At 50.1% G+C, this 17,269-nt stretch overlaps 1 protein-coding gene across 1 annotated transcript in view; it reads left to right on the forward strand.

Moving 5' to 3' along the window:
• Positions 1–2,696: 2,696 nt before the first annotated feature.
• Positions 2,697–17,269, forward strand: part of PLPPR1 (phospholipid phosphatase related 1) — an 863,412-nt gene continuing 848,839 nt past the window's right edge. The window contains exon 1 of the mRNA XM_069630811.1: positions 2,697–3,067. The gene's annotated coding sequence lies outside the window, so the exon portion shown is untranslated. The remainder of the gene's footprint in view (positions 3,068–17,269) is intronic.

Genomic DNA, 17,269 nt, shown 5'->3' on the forward strand with positions numbered 1-17,269 from the left:
TGGCTCACCACCTCTGGACTCAGGAATTTTCCACCCAGCCTTGTCCTTGGCTGGGAACACCGTCTCTGTGCTTCGTGCTGTAGAGCCTGCATCTATCACTCCATGTATTTGAGGCCTGTGGTCTCATGTGTATTCACTACAGTCATTCTATGGTTTGCCTATGTGTTCTAATATCGTCTTAGAGGTTAATCGCGATAGAGCCCTATATGTTCCTTATATGTTCCCATAGCTCCTTATGGTTACTTGCAATAAAGCGTCTGCAAGCTTGGTCCACGTATACCTGGCTTTCTTGCGTTTCTGCATTTGGCTAAAGAAAAAGAAAAGCTTTGGCATTATGTGAATGTACCTGTCCTCTATCTACAGAAGGTGTAAGCATGTTCTTCATGTATGCTTGTGTGTGTCTGTGTATCTTCATACCGGAATGCAAAATTGCTTCATGACTAAAGCTGCTTTGTCGTGGTGTCACTAGTGATGTCATCACGGTTGGACTTTGCTGTCAATCAACATCGTCCAATGTTGGGACACCTGTCTCTTCAAAGCTGTCAATCGGATATGGGTTGAAAGGTCGTCTGAGAGAATATCTCTTGGCATATGTAGGATACATTGGTGCGTCTGGTGGCTGGCCGAACAGTGAGTTACATCTTTCGTTCTTCATTCTGCGAGTTGACATTCACATCGGGAACATGAGGGCCATTCCAGGGACCCCCTCTTCAGTATAGAGTGGAGGAAATGTGATGGGACAGTTCCTGGAGTCTCTAGGGGTTTAGGAATATGTTTGTTTGGAACAGAATGAGGAGTGGGAGCTTGGAGAGGGTATGAAAATGGGATCGTCTGTCAGTAATTTAGTGTGCCATTTATGGGAGATCAAGCAACTGGTAATAAGGGAGTAAATACATTGGGCACAGGTTATCAAGTGTAGCAACCATGGAATTAAAATTACAGGCTGGTAATAACCAGAAGATTAAGTTAGGAGGCTGATATCAACCAACAATTAATTTGGCGAGTGCTGGGGGCCAAAACATGTAATTAGCATGCCGGTAGCCACAAAAAATTGCAGTGAGTAGTGTGGTACAGACAGTCAGGGATTACATTTGATAGAGTGGGATGTGGCATGCTTTGACAGTGGTGGCATCATGTGGGAGGGCAGAGAAAGGCAGTCAGGTGAATAGGCAAACATGTGTGACCTTTTGACATTGACCTTCACCCCACAAACCAATAACGTCCTGGAAGTGAAAATGTAGGCGGGGCCTGAATCACGTGGCAGGCTGAGACGCGCACAAGGCTGCACCGTCTGGCAGACGATGCCCGAGAAGCTTCCGAAGCTCTGCGGCTATTGCTGACTTTTCGTTTGGAGCATATGGAACTGTACTGGGAGAATGAGAACGTCTGTTTGCCTATGAGAATGCACTGCTGCTCTTGTTGACGGTTGAACCCAAGAAGCTGAGTCTTAGGTGTGCACTGAGGCAACTAGACCTCAACAGGTATGGTTGCCTCTGACCACATAGTTTAAGTTGTTCTCCATATGAAGTTGCACCTGGCATAACAAGACAGCAGCTCGACGATTGAGGTAGGGAGCGGGGGAGCACCTGAGCATATGACGCCTGTACCAGGCTGCACAATGGCTTCGGTCAGGCATATGATTTCTAACTGCTTATGTTAGACTGCAACAGTACCCGTGAGGCTGTGCCTGAGCAAAATTGTCTTCACCTGGCATTTGAGAACGTACCTGGCATTTGGTGTCTGTGTTTAGGTGCATGCTGCTTCAGCTGGGTCTATATGGCTGTGCCTCTCTTATAATGGCTTATACCTCAGGATACGAAGCTGCACCTGGCATATGTAGCTCTGCTAGGTCTGGCTGCACCTGACATATGACATAATCATATTACTGTGACATAATCCCTTGTACCTCAGGATACGAAGCTGCACCTGGCATATGCAGCTGTGCTAGGTCTGGCTGCACCTGACATATGCCATGATCATATTACTGTGACATAATCCCTTGTACCTCAGGATACGAAGCTGCACCTGGCATATATAGCTGTGCTAGGTCTGGCTGCACCTGGCATATGACATAATCATATTACTGTGACATAATCCCTTGTACCTCAGGATACGAAGCTGCACCTGGCATATGTAGCTCTGCTAGGTCTGGCTGCACCTGACCTATGATACCAGCAGATTTCCACATTAAGCTGTATATAAGCATGCAAGCGATATTTGAACATATCAGTCTGCAGGTGTGCATGTTAGGGACCATTTGGTAGTAAGTAGAAGCTCGTGGAATACAATTGCGTGTACATGGCAGCACCTGGCATGGTGTGCCTGATGCTGAGCGGATGGACCTAGCGTACCCACCAAAGGGCAGACCAGATGGATTTTCAAAATATTTAATCTATATGGGTACATTACACATTAGGATAATCCATGTTTTATTTTTTTTCATTTAAATATTCCCCATCTGTCAAGAGGGCTCACAAAAACGCATTGCTATATGTTGTATATATTGTCACGATATTTTGTATAGACTAACAACAGAAAACAATGCCTAATCAATCAGGGATACACAGCATCACAGTGTGTAACAAAAGCGGCTAGACTTCACATCTCGGCGCGCTGAACTGTGGCAGGGGGAGACTGCATACTCCCTCAGCACACTCCTTCACCCCCTCCCCTCCGACCCCCCCCCCCCCCATTCTGCGCACGGCAGGGCGAGTGAGAGGACGCGCGCAGGCTTCCCCTCCTCCCCCACCCCCCCGGCCCCTCGCTCTAATTCCTCCCATTAAAACAAACAGGCGAGCCCACCAAACCTGCCAGGAGGAGAGGAGCCAGGCGAAGGAGCAGCAGATTGCCCTAACGGAGGGGAGTCGGGGGGGATGGATAATCCAGCGAAACCTCAGTGCCGTCGTACATGTGTGGAATTGGCAACATTTTGAACCATCGCGGCGCGGCACGGAGCGCACCATGATCTCGCTGCCTGCATTTGGGATGTTGTCTCCGGCTGCCATTCCGCGAGGATACTGTCACTCGTAGCTGGAGAGCGGCCGGGAGGCACGCACGCAGCTGCAAGGTAAGGCAAACAATAATAAGTGCGAGCGGGGCACGAGTGGGGGGTGCCGCGGGGGTGCCGCCTCCCGCCGCGGAGCCTGTGTTTGTTTACCACGAGGCGGGCACCTCTGCCCGCGGTTGCAAACAGGTGCATGCACAGTTTTCCCAGAGAGGGCAGATGCGTTTCATTCGCCCACAGGCGACCCCCAGAGCCGCTTTCATTCCATGGCCCGTGTGGCGTGTGTCTGATATTCCCTTTTCACAGTTGGCAATTGTAATCTATTGTTGTCTATTGTGGTTTGTTGTCAGCGAATTTGGCTTCGGGCTGCCAGAGAGGGGATGGAGGTGAATTGCACTTGCCAAGCGTTCTGCCTGCATGGAGGTGCCCCTTTCCCGTGGCACCTCTGTTCAATTCGGCTGAAAGGAAAAAAGGGCAAGTGTATTGCCTGGGTAGCAATGGTACCTGTAAATGCCCGATGCACCACACCACGCCCCCTGCCCCTAATCCCCACAAGGAAATTGTGTAAAGCACACAGCATTCCAATATAAGGACAGGAGCTCATGTTTTTTTTTCTTCTATTTTATTTTCCTCCTGTTTTCCCCGATTTCAGTAGCTCTTGACCAAAAACAAAAAGTCTATGACTCGTGTCATCACTGCAAGAGACGAGTTATTCGGGTGACGGGGGCTCCCAAAGAAAGGGCTCGTGAATCGAACGACCCCGTGGCTGGTGTTTCCTTCAAATGAAAAATGCGTTGAAATTCCCACGGGTACACGGGGGTGGAGAGGCTGCCGGCGCCGGGGGAAATTACAGCTGCATTTTATATTTAATAAATGGTGGAAGGAAGAGCAATAATTGAGAACGGTGGCAGGGGCTCTCTGCATGCTTGCTATTTTGAAGTGGGGGCAGGATGCAGTTTCCGTATGCCCTAGGGTCCCGTCTAATGTAAAAAAAAAATAAAAACACAGCCAAATGCTGCCGCTTGATGTGTGCGGGTTCGTGGTTGAGTTCATTCGTAATGTTCGCTCTTGGTCGCTCGATAATTTAATGCTAACACGTTTCAAATAGTGTTCTTTTGGATCAGCAAATCTCCGGGTTACGCGATCAAGGCTGCATTGTATCGACGTTAAGGTGATGCAGTACATGTTGTGTAAATATATTCAGTGTTGGGACAAGCCAGTATGTGCAAGAAAAGGTTGTCAAGATTGATAAAGCATATAACTGATTCGTGGGCCTGTCTGAGGAGAAACTAGACCCACAGCAGATACAATGATGGCAGACCACGTGTAACCCGATGGCTTTGCATTTCCCTAATTAGTGTGGTTTTTAATCACCCACTTGGTTTAATATCGACAATGATGGATTTTGAAACCACTGCTCTTTTTTTGCAATGTGAGTTTACTCCAGTTCTCAGCCAGTACAATGTTTGTTATGATTGACTGACACGTCTCAAGATGTGAGGACTCCCATCATGGCGTCTTGCAGAGAACATCAAGGAGATTTGGGCGTTTTTCCTTGGCATCCATTGGAGGCATTGGGGAACTATCCAGGAGAAACGCAAAAAGTGATAGTGTATATATACAGTTAGCCATATGCTGTGCTACATTACGGGAAGGTATACAGACATATTACCTTAGGGACTGCATAGGTCTCCTTGGCATTGTATGATAAGATAGCACTCACCTCGTCACCTTTCTGGAAGTTTTCCCTTTGGATAAGTATGAACATTGTTTCATTGAAGAAATATGAAGGCGGGGCAAGTGGCAGCATCTTAAATTATTAGCTTGTGTGGTGTTAAACGCAATTTATTTAAGTTCTGTTTTAGTTAGGCTTCAGATCGTCTTATCATGTTTTGCAAGTACCTTACAAAAGAGGACACCGAAGATTAGGTTACTCCTGCCACTCCTCCCTTAGAAAAGCCAACTCTGTTGCGCAGGGGAGTTGCTAAGTCTGGAAAAGACCCGGGGCTACGCTGATGTCGGAACTGTTGGGACTGGGGGCTAGCTAGTCTTTTGGCTGTAGCTCCTGAGATTCTATCCGGGGCTACAACCAACAGATTAGGGGCTATAGCCCCTTAGCCCCCCCTAGCAGCACCCCTGCTGTTGCGTGAAATGAGTGAGTTCACACACAACACACACATACACCCTCCAGTATACACATTAGTCACATGATATGTGCAAGCTCACACACACACGCACATATACAGACACACAAAAACACACACACATCCTCCAATAGACACATTAATCTGCCCCATGAAATGTGCAAGCTCACACACACGCACATATACAAACACACACATATCCTCCAATAGACACATTAATCTGCCCCATGAAATGTGTAAACTTACACACATACACACACGCACACACATACATGTTCACACACACACATGCCACTCCTATGTATACATCCATTTTGCATGAGCAAATGTGGAAATGTATGCAAACACACCACAAACACACACACAAAACCATACCCCGAAAATGTGCACGATCTCACACATTCAGACATACTCTTCAACATGCACATTGAAGGGTGTAAAGACCGGTAGGGGGTGTCTGTACCTCTGCTTCCTATATGGTAGAAGAGAGGCACAGAAGACCCCAGCCAAGATTCTCTATTACGGTAGCAATGGACGAGCAATCAAGGCCTAGCTTCTCAGGAGGTGATGCAGGCTGGTTCTTAAGTACAGTGTATTCCCCAAGCCCCCACAAAGGAATGTCCACACACTGTATTACTGAAAACACAGTCTTTATATAATTAATTCAAAGGTTATGTACACTTATCACAATAACGCACCTTGTGCTCAGGAAAATCAATAATGGTAAATATCTACAATTTTAAAGTGGTACCACTAATATTAGACCTCATTAAAGTGCATCCACAAAAATGTCACACAGATCAATAAGTGAAACCAGCAATAGAGAGAAGAGAGAAAATAAGGTGGTTGAACAATAGGCAAAATACTGGCCCCTAACACTAGACACAGTTCTGTGTGGAGATCCCCCCACCTGGGCAACCTGTAAAAGAAAGAGATCTAACACAAGCCCAGTCCATATGTTGTTCAATAGTCTTATTCTCTCCTACAATGTTTTTACCCCCCCAATGTACCTGGTGGAGTCGAGTCCTTCGAAGAGGCGTCGACGGATCCTTCTTGAGCGACCCCCTTTCAAGCGGGAGTCACGGATCGTCGAGAGGCGTCGAGAAACGTCGAAGACCTCGGGGTTCGGCGACGGGGAATCGACGGCCCTTCTTGAATGCCTTCCTTTTCAAGCGGGAGGCACGGGGCGTCGAACGTCCGTCGACAAACGAGGTTGAACGATGTCGAAGAGGCGGCAGCTTCGTCCGAGCGGTGCTCGTCGGCGTCGGGGCGTCGGCGTCCTGCAAGGCGGAGGTGTGCGGGGCACCTCGATGACAATAGTTCTGGACCGCAAAGATTGTAGAGACGGAGGCCCAGCAAGGGCGTCGGATCGTCCGAGTCTTTGAGGTCGTTGGGTGGCGGGAAACCCACCGGCAGGTTTCTCCTCGGCGCGTTGGTCGTCCTCGACTTTCTCCGGCAGGATAAGCGGTCGACGATGCGGTCGAGGGAGTCCTTCGATTGAATGTTCTTAGGCAAAGGAGCGGACGGCTCCGGTCGTCGGCGGCACGGTGTCAAGTGGTTCCCACGGCTGGGCAACACAACTTCGACGGGCCTCCAGTGGTTACACAAACCTGCGAACCCTGGTCGACGGCAATGGACTTCGACGGCGTCGATGTCCGGGTGCTTCACTTCGATCTCCTAGGCGGTCCCGTCTCGGGTCGGCAGCCTTTCGAGGGTCTGACTTCCAGGGCGCTTCGGCGAAGATGTAGCGGTGCTCGATGATCCCTCGGAGCACGGGAAGAGGGCGCCTTACCAGGTCCTCTCTCGGGTCAGTCGTCGACGATTTCGACAGCCTTCGGATCGGTCGAAGCAAATGCCACAGCAAGTCTTCTTCTTCCAGCTGGACGTCGAGGATCAGCAGTTCCAGTTACTCTTAGAGTGGAGACTCAGCTCCAGGATGCTTCTGAACGTTCCTGAACGTTCCTGAACCCCTGAACAGTGGTGAGAGGTCCCCAGATATACTATTCTGTCTCTCATCCACACTGCTGGCCTACACTCAGCAGCCAATCATACAGAGGGGCATTCATGCAGTCAGTCAGCCAATCAGGCACACAGTGCATTCAGGCCACACTCCTCCCTTTCAGACACTCACAACAAGGAATGTGGATTGGGACAAGTACCCAGCCATTCAACACTACACACTGCATTCAGGCCAGTTTCGGGCAGGGCTGTCTCAGTCTTTGTCTCTCATGCCAGAAACCAGACAACCACAACAAGGAGTGTATATTGGTCACACACTCCATTCACCCAGGTCCCACCCACAGGAGGTACCCACAACATACAGTCACTGGGAAGGCTCCAGTCAGTCTAGCTGGGCCTTCACAACAACACCATATATGGAACTTCCACCCAACAGCCAGTCAGGGGGAAGGGACAGAGACAGGGCTTCCCAGGACTTTGGGAAAACAAGATAACAGGCAATAGAAAGCAAGAGGCCACAGGGGCCATCTTGTTTCCTATCGGGAATCAACAGATCCCAATGGCAGGGCCTGGGTATCCCAAGATGGAGGACACCCGGAGCACCTGTCATATTCAGCGCGGAGCTGCCACCAGCCCATACCCTGCTCTGGGGCCACCCACAGGTGCCCAAAAACATACACTAGGGGCACAGGGTTGCACCCCTACCCATGGGTGCCATAAGGGTATCCCATGGGTCTGTTCACCAAACCAAAAGAGAGAGCTGCACTGCCAGGAGTCCCACATGGACTCCGCGGCAGAAAACATAACAGAACACACGATAAAAACAGAAAAAGGACAAGGATTCAGAGGCCCTGTCCCTCAGATGCATTTCCAGCATCACAGTCGCCCCCCCCCAGACTGAGGTGGAGGGTGTCTAATCTCCCACGGGATAGACACCCTCATCCAGACGGTCAACATACCTTCTGGAAAGGCCATCTGCATTATCGTGACTCTTCCCTGGTCTGTGCTCTATGGTGAAGTCTAGTCCTTGCAGGCTAATGGACCACCTGAGCAATTTCGGATTCTCACCCTTCATCTGCATAAGCCACTTCAGGGGCTTATGATCTGTTTGGACCTTGAAGGTAGACCCCGTAAGGTAGGGCCTAAAACGCCTAAGGCTCCAAACTATGCTAAAACACTCCTTTTCAACAGTAGCCCACCTAAGTTCTCTACCCTTGAGTTGTCTACTGATGAATATGATAGGATGTTCTCTCCCTTTGTCATCTAACTGGGACAAGACAGCTCCAATTCCGGTGTCGCAGGCATCCGTCTGGACGATAAAGGGTCGGCTGTAGTCAGGCGCACACAACACAGGTGCCCTACACAGACTTTCTTTCAAGCCATCAAAGGCCCTCTGACAGTCTTCGGTCCAATTAACCTTCCTAGGCTGTTTGGGTGAAGTTAGAGCTGTCAGGGGTGCAGCTATGGTTCCATAGTCTGCCATGAAATTGCGATAGTACCCAGTGAGGCCCAAAAAGGCTCTCACCTGGGTTTGAGTAGTGGGAGTCTCCCAGTTCTGTACATCCTGTACTTTACTGGAGAGAGGTTGGATTTGACCCCCTCCTACCTCATGACCAAGATAGGTAACTTTCCCCTGAGCTATCTAGCACTTGGTGGCCTTGATAGTGAGGTTAGCCCTTTTCAAGGCCTGCAACACCTTATCCAGATGTGTCAAATGCTCTTCCCAGGTGGAACTGTAGACGGCAATGTCGTCTAAGTAAGCCACACAAAAGGCTTCCAGCCCACTGAGCGCATGGTTGACCAATCTCTGGAAGGTGGCAGGGGCATTCTTCAACCCAAAAGGCATGACCCTAAACTGGTAGAGTACCTCAGGTGTTGAGAAAGCCGTCTTTTCCTTGGCATGGTCCGTCAGAGCTATTTGCCAATAGCCTGAGGTAAGGTCAAAGGTGCTCACAAACTTGGCAGCACCTATGGTGTCCACGAGCTCATCAGCCCTGGGCAATGGGTGCGCGTCAGTTTTGGTGACGGCATTGACTCCTCGGTAGTCCACACAGAACCTCCAATCTTTGGTACCCGCCTGGGAACTTGCCTTGGGGACAAGGACCACTGGACTGGACCAGGGACTGGTTGAGGGTTCAATAACACCCAGATCCAACATCTTGGCGACCTCAGCCTGGATGTGGTTCTTGACGGTATCTGACATACGATAGCACCTGTTTTTGACAGGCACACTGTCACCAGTGTCAATTTCGTGCTTACACCACGGTGTAAGGCCCGGTGTCAGTGAAAACAGAGAGGCATACTGCTGGAGCAAAGCCCTGCAGGCCCTCTGCTGCTCTGTTGTCAAATCTGGAGAGAGATGTACTCCCTCCACTGAGCCATCCTGAGGGTTGCTATGCAGCAAATCAGGAAGGGGCTCACTCTCATCCTCTTCTTGCCCTGAAGCTAGCAAGAGACATGAGACCTCTGCTCGCCTGTGGAAAGGCTTGAGCCTGTTGACATGGAATACCTGGGGGGCTACCCCAGAGGCTCCCATGTCAACCAGATAATTGACTTCGCCCATCTTGGAGATGATCCTGAAGGGTCCAGTCCACTTGTCTGCCAAAGCTCTAGGCTTGGTAGGCTCCATCACAAGGATTTCCTGTCCCGGAGTCCAATCCACTTGCGAAGCTTTAAGGTCATGCCAGTACTTATTCAATTCCTGGCTGGCCTTGAGATTTGCTGTTGCCTGACCCATCATTTGTGTCATCCTCCGCCTGAGGCCTAACACATAGTCCCCCACTTGCTTGGCGGGACCGGGAGGGGTGGCTTCCAAGCCTTCTCGGATCAAGGCGAGGGGCCCCCTCACGGGATGTCCAAAGAGTAACTCAAAGGGGCTGAAACCAACACCCTCTTGAGGTACCTCTCTGTAAGCAAACAGCAGGCATGGCAGGAGGAGATCCCATTTCCTCCTTAGGGGTTCTTCCAAAGCCCCTAGCATGCCCTTGAGAGTTTTATTAAATCTCTCAACCAGACCATTGGTCTGGGGGTGGTAAGAGGTGGAGAACTTGTAGGTTACCCCGCACTCTTTCCACATGGTTTTCATGTAACTAGACATGAAGTTGGATCCTCGGTCAGAGACAACCTCCTTGGGGAATCCAACACGGGTGAAAATGCCCAGGAGAGCCCTGGCAACCACCTTGGCAGTAACAGTCCGAAGGGGTATTGCCTCAGGGTACCTGGTGGCATGATCTACCAAGACCAGGATGAACCGATGTCCACCTGAAGTGGGAGGGTCAAGGGGACCGACGATGTCGATGCCCACCCTCTCAAATGGTGTGCCAACCACTGGTAATGGCTGCAGTGGGGCAATGACCCTGCCTCTAGTCTTGCCAGACAACTGACAAGTGGGGCAGGTCCTGCAGTGGGACTCCACCTCTACTCCCATCCGTGGCCAGTAGAAATGGGCAGAGAGCCTCTGCTTAGTCTTCTTGGTCCCAAGATGACCAGCCAAGGGCACCTCATGCGCCAACTGCAGAAGGAAGGGCCTGTAAACCTGGGGTACCACCAACCTCTTGAGGGCACCAGGTTCAGGCTTAGTGGGCTCACTAACAAGGAGCTCACCCTCCAAATAAATCCGGACATTCCTAGGCACTTCTCCTTGTGCCTGGGACAGGGCCTGTTTCCTCAGACCCTCGAGAGAGTGGCACTCCCTCTGTCCCCTACAGAAGTCTGCCCGGGAGGGTCCCCCTTCAGCTAACAAGCATTGAAGGTCGGGATGATCCTCCGGGTTGAGAACCTCTCCCACAGGAGAGTCTTCTGCCTCTTCTCCCAAAGGAGTTGAGTCTGGGTTTTCCACTGGACCCAGCCCGCCCGGAGCATGGATCCCAATGGGTGCAGCAGGAAGAGAAGGTGCTCCCTCCACAGAGGTGGCCTTCTTGGTCTTCCGCCTTCTTGCCTTAGGCCTCGCCTTTGGCTCGGGTATCTGACCCACAGCCAGACCCGGTGTCACCTGTGACCTAGTGACTGCAGCAGCAGTCATGGGAAGACCATCCGAGATCAACCCCAACTCTACTAGATCATTCCCTAACAAAATGTTAGCAGGGACATTGTCTTGAACCAGGACAGGAAGCTTCGCTGTCTTGTCTCCAATCATGAGTGTGACTAAGGCTACAGGCGATAATTTGGGAGGCCCACCAGCTAACCTGGTGGTTTGCAGAGGAGCACCTTCATAGTCCTCTGGCCTGAGCAGGGTCCTGTCCACCACTGTCATGCTTGCCCCAGTGTCTCTCAAGCCAGTAGAAGGCTGGCCATTCAAGAGGACACTTCTCAAAAACCTATGGGTGTTCTGTGGGATAGTCGCCAGTACTTCCGCGTACTGGTCCCAGGCCCCAAGGGACACTAGGGAAATCTCTACCGGAGCACCAAATGTGATCCCGGTAGAGGAGGGGAGGACAGTGGCCTCCACCTCAGACACGGGGTAAGGGTAGGTCAGGCTGACAGCCTGTACTCCAAGTGCCTTACCTTTACACCTGGAGTCACCCCTTTTGTGGTCCAGAGCCCCACAATCCCAACAAGTGCCAGGAGTGCGGGGTACGGTACTGGAACCACTGGGAGCCTGCTTTGCAGCAGGTGGACCACTACTCTTATTCCCACCCACAGATGACTTATCCCCACTAGATTTTTGGGTCTTAGGAGAGGAAGGTTTTGGTTTACCTGACTGTGATTGCTTGGGGGACTCCTCAGCTTTCTGAGAGGCCCCCTTCTCTTTGTCCTTGTCCTTCCCACTGGAGTCCTTAGGGGACACCCTGTGAGAGACCCACTTGTCAGCCAACCTAGCCAGCTTAAAGGGGTCCAAAATGTTCTGGTCAGCGACATACTGACGCAGCTCTGGTGAACAGGCTTCAGAAAAATGCTCAAAAAACAAGAGGTGGGACAATTCAACAAAAGTCTTAACCTTGTACCCATCGATCCACCCCATCATGTTCATGTGCGCAGCACTCACCCAGTCAACCCAAGACACATTCTCTCTTTTCTTAAAATCCCTCAACCTTCTAAGGTATTGGGTAGGTGTCTTGCCAAACTTGGCAATCAAAGCAGACTTCATACACTCATACTGACCCCTTTCTTCCACACTCAGCTTCAGAATACAGTCATATCCAGTTTGAGGCACTCTGCTTAACAAACACTTAGCCCAATCTCTTTTATCTACATCATGAATTGCACAAGCCATTTCAAACGCTTCAATCCATTGGAGGATATCTGAGCCCTCCACAAATACACCAACCAAATCTTTCATAAACTTGGTGGTTGGGGACCTGACACTCTCACTGGTTTTAGCTGAAGTCTCCACTCTAGCTTTCTCTAGCTGGATCCTCTGACATTCAGTGTCCTTGTCTTTGAGCGCAAGGTCCCTATTCTTCAGTTCCACTTGCTGTGCCAGCTCCTCTTTCTTAAGCTCAGCTTCTATTTCCAACTTGCGATATTCAAAGGCCAATTTCATCCTTAATAACTCAAGTTCCATGGAATTGCTGGGGTTTGGAACAGAGGCAGCAGGAAGGGTGGCATTCCCAGAAACAGATTCAGCGACAGCCCCAGGGGCAGAGTCCTCATTGGTTGCATCCCCCCCTTCATCAAGAGTTTCACCATCCGTCTGGTAGTCCACCAGGGCAGCTATCAGCTCAGCCCTAGACTTATCCACAAAGTCTAGCTCCCTGGCTTCACAAGCACTCTGGAGAGCCTCTAAGCTCATCCGAGTCAATTTACCATTTGCAATGGGCTCCATTGCTTGTAATGCAGTTATTTGGTACACACCCAAACCTTAATCTAATAAAGTGCGGATATTTTGTAAGTGGCACGGTTATACACTGAGTCTTAAAACCATAAGCATCCCACCGCTGCCACCAGCTGTAAAGACCGGTAGGGGGTGTCTGTACCTCTGCTTCCTATATGGTAGAAGAGAGGCACAGAAGACCCCAGCCAAGATTCTCTATTACGGTAGCAATGGACGAGCAATCAAGGCCTAGCTTCTCAGGAGGTGATGCAGGCTGGTTCTTAAGTACAGTGTATTCCCCAAGCCCCCACAAAGGAATGTCCACACACTGTATTACTGAAAACACAGTCTTTATATAATTAATTCAAAGGTTATGTACACTTATCACAATAACGCACCTTGTGCTCAGGAAAATCAATAATGGTAAATATCTACAATTCTAAAGTGGTACCACTAATATTAGACCTCATTAAAGTGCATCCACAAAAATGTCACACAGATCAATAAGTGAAACCAGCAATAGAGAGAAGAGAGAAAATAAGGTGGTTGAACAATAGGCAAAATACTGGCCCCTAACACTAGACACAGTTCTGTGTGGAGATCCCCCCACCTGGGCAACCTGTAAAAGAAAGAGATCTAACACAAGCCCAGTCCATATGTTGTTCAATAGTCTTATTCTCTCCTACAATGTTTTTACCCCCCCAATGTACCTGGTGGAGTCGAGTCCTTCGAAGAGGCATCGACGGATCCTTCTTGAGCGACCCCCTTTCAAGCGGGAGTCACGGATCGTCGAGAGGCGTCGAGAAACGTCGAAGACCTCAGGGTTCGGCGACGGGGAATCGACGGCCCTTCTTGAATGCCTTCCCTTTCAAGCGGGAGGCACGGGGCGTCGAACGTCCGTCGACAAACGAGGTTGAACGATGTCGAAGAGGCGGCAGCTTCGTCCGAGCGGTGCTCGTCGGCGTCGGGGCGTCGGCGTCCTGCAAGGCGGAGGTGTGCGGGGCACCTCGATGACAATAGTTCTGGACCGCAAAGATTGTAGAGACGGAAGCCCAGCAAGGGCTTCGGATCGTCCGAGTCTTTGAGGTCGTTGGGTGGCGGGAAACCCACCGGCAGGTTTCTCCTCGGCGCGTTGGTCGTCCTCGACTTTCTCCGGCAGGATAAGCGGTCGACGATGCGGTCGAGGGAGTCCTTCGATTGAATGTTCTTAGGCAAAGGAGCGGACGGCTCCGGTCGTCGGCGGCACGGTGTCAAGTGGTTCCCACGGCTGGGCAACACAACTTCGACGGGCCTCCAGTGGTTACACAAACCTGCGAACCCTGGTCGACGGCAATGGACTTCGACGGCGTCGATGTCCGGGTGCTTCACTTCGATCTCCTAGGCGGTCCCGTCTCGGGTCGGCAGCCTTTCGAGGGTCTGACTTCCAGGGCGCTTCGGCGAAGATGTAGCGGTGCTCGATGATCCCTCGGAGCACGGGAAGAGGGCGCCTTACCAGGTCCTCTCTCGGGTCAGTCGTCGACGATTTCGACAGCCTTCGGATCGGTCGAAGCAAATGCCACAGCAAGTCTTCTTCTTCCAGCTGGACGTCGAGGATCAGCAGTTCCAGTTACTCTTAGAGTGGAGACTCAGCTCCAGGATGCTTCTGAACGTTCCTGAACGTTCCTGAACCCCTGAACAGTGGTGAGAGGTCCCCAGATATACTATTCTGTCTCTCATCCACACTGCTGGCCTACACTCAGCAGCCAATCATACAGAGGGGCATTCATGCAGTCAGTCAGCCAATCAGGCACACAGTGCATTCAGGCCACACTCCTCCCTTTCAGACACTCACAACAAGGAATGTGGATTGGGACAAGTACCCAGCCATTCAACACTACACACTGCATTCAGGCCAGTTTCGGGCAGGGCTGTCTCAGTCTTTGTCTCTCATGCCAGAAACCAGACAACCACAACAAGGAGTGTATATTGGTCACACACTCCATTCACCCAGGTCCCACCCACAGGAAGTACCCACAACATACAGTCACTGGGAAGGCTCCAGTCAGTCTAGCTGGGCCTTCACAACAACACCATATATGGAACTTCCACCCAACAGCCAGTCAGGGGGAAGGGACAGAGACAGGGCTTCCCAGGACTTTGGGAAAACAAGATAACAGGCAATAGAAAGCAAGAGGCCACAGGGGCCATCTTGTTTCCTATCGGAAATCAACAGATCCCAATGGCAGGGCCTGGGTATCCCAAGATGGAGGACACCCGGAGCACCTGTCATATTCAGCGCGGAGCTGCCACCAGCCCATACCCTGCTCTGGGGCCACCCACAGGTGCCCAAAAACATACACTAGGGGCACAGGGTTGCACCCCTACCCATGGGTGCCATAAGGGTATCCCATGGGTCTGTTCACCAAACCAAAAGAGAGAGCTGCACTGCCAGGAGTCCCACATGGACTCCGGGGCAGAAAACATAACAGAACACACGATAAAAACAGAAAAAGGACAAGGATTCAGAGGCCCTGTCCCTCAGATGCATTTCCAGCATCACAAAGGGAAAGGCTTAGAAACACACAGACACATCACCTCAATCGATCTCTTTATATGCGGATGGTACTTTATTATACCTTAGGAACCCTGAGACTAACCTGGCGCCTGTAATGCAAGATATAAATTAATTTGCTAAATACTCGGGATATAAAATAAATAATGAAAAATCCGAAATACTTCCACTGACACCTCAAACCACATGCCCGGGATCCACTGGAAACCTTAAGTGGGCAACCGGACACATCCGATATTTAGGCGTGCTAGTGTCTCGAGACAAAAAAACACTCTTTGCAGACAACTATGAAACGATAATGCAGACGTTGAAGGCAAAATTGCAAACGTGGGCCAAGCTACCCATATCCCTAAATGGCAGGGTTGCGATCCTTAAAATGGTCGTGCTCCCTAAATTATTATATTAATTTACTAATATACCAATCTGGCCAGGCAAAACCTTTTTTGAGAAAATAAGATCAATGGTGGTCTCCTTTGTGTGGGACGGGAAAACCCCTAGAATGAAATGGGAAAAGCTCACTGAACCTTATTGTACAGGGGGGCTAACCGCGCCGGATTTCAAGCTATGCTATCTTGCAGCACAGGCGCAGTTCGCAAAGCATTGGTATGACCCCGAGGATAGATCACCCCATATATGGCTTGAAAAGTTTTCAGCGCATCCCATAGACCTCCGTTCTATAATATTTCATTCTCAATACAAAGATCCTTGTCCCTTCGATCCAGTCAGAACCACGGTGCCTGCATGGAAGGCATTATATAAAAAACTGCAGATAGATAACCCATATGACACAGATGTACCCCTTTGGAAATATCCCGGCATACCACCCACATTGGATAAGACGATACAAAGACACTGGGATCCAGACAGGGAAATCCAGATGCGGGATATGTTCCCGAATGGCAGATTTGTAACACTTGAGGAACTCAGGGAGGCATTAGGAGGGGGGCCAACCAAAACACTTGAATACCAGAGGATGAAATCTGCATTCAGTGCACGCTGGCCACTCTTCCCGGACGAGCCACCATCCCATCCCTGCATACAAGCCGCCACATCTGGTACGGGGCTGGGAGTATCCAAACTTTATGCACTGGCACAACTACATGCACCCACCACAAACCAGGTAAAAGCCAAATGGGAGGAAGATCTGAACTTGAATATCCCAGAGGAAAAATGGGCGAAATACTGTATGCTTACCAAAGCTGTATCCATGAACGCAGGGCTCAGACTTATTCAGTTCAAGATCTTAAATAGACTGCACTACACTCCTGCAAAAATGGCCAAGTTCTCAATGACTCACTCGGGCGACTGCCCTAAATGCAATGCTAGCCAGCGGGAACATATCACATGTATTGGGAATGCCCCCCGGTTGCTACATTCTGGAGAGAAGTGGCAGAGATACTTGAAGACATTACACAAATTCCCGCTGACATGCATCCACCGAAATATTTGTTCGGAGATATAGGCAAACAAGGTGAAAAGATCAGACGACTATTCAATGTAGCATGTGCTGTGGCCAAACGGTGCATACTGAGATGTTGGACAAGTACCTCTCCGCCAAAAACGGAACATTTTATTCGCAATCTGGCCTACATAAACAAATGTGAGGAACAATACACTATGACTGTGACAACGAGATGTCGCCCCAAGGACATATGGGCCCCGTTCAGAATGTACTTATGTGAAATGGCCTCTGATGAGGAAATGCCTGTGTAAACTGTTTTTTATGATTTCTGATCTATGCCTTTGACAATTATTGAACTGTATGTACTGACGTATGCGGGTGCAATGAGTTTAATCTGTGTTGACCTTCAGTAATAAAAAGAGTTTTAAAAAAAAGAAACACACAGACACACACATAT

Source organism: Ambystoma mexicanum, chromosome 6q (genome assembly GCF_040938575.1).
Source record: "Ambystoma mexicanum isolate Mex_15411 chromosome 6q, UKY_AmexF1_1, whole genome shotgun sequence".
NCBI classification, from domain to species: Eukaryota; Metazoa; Chordata; class Amphibia; order Caudata; family Ambystomatidae; genus Ambystoma; species Ambystoma mexicanum.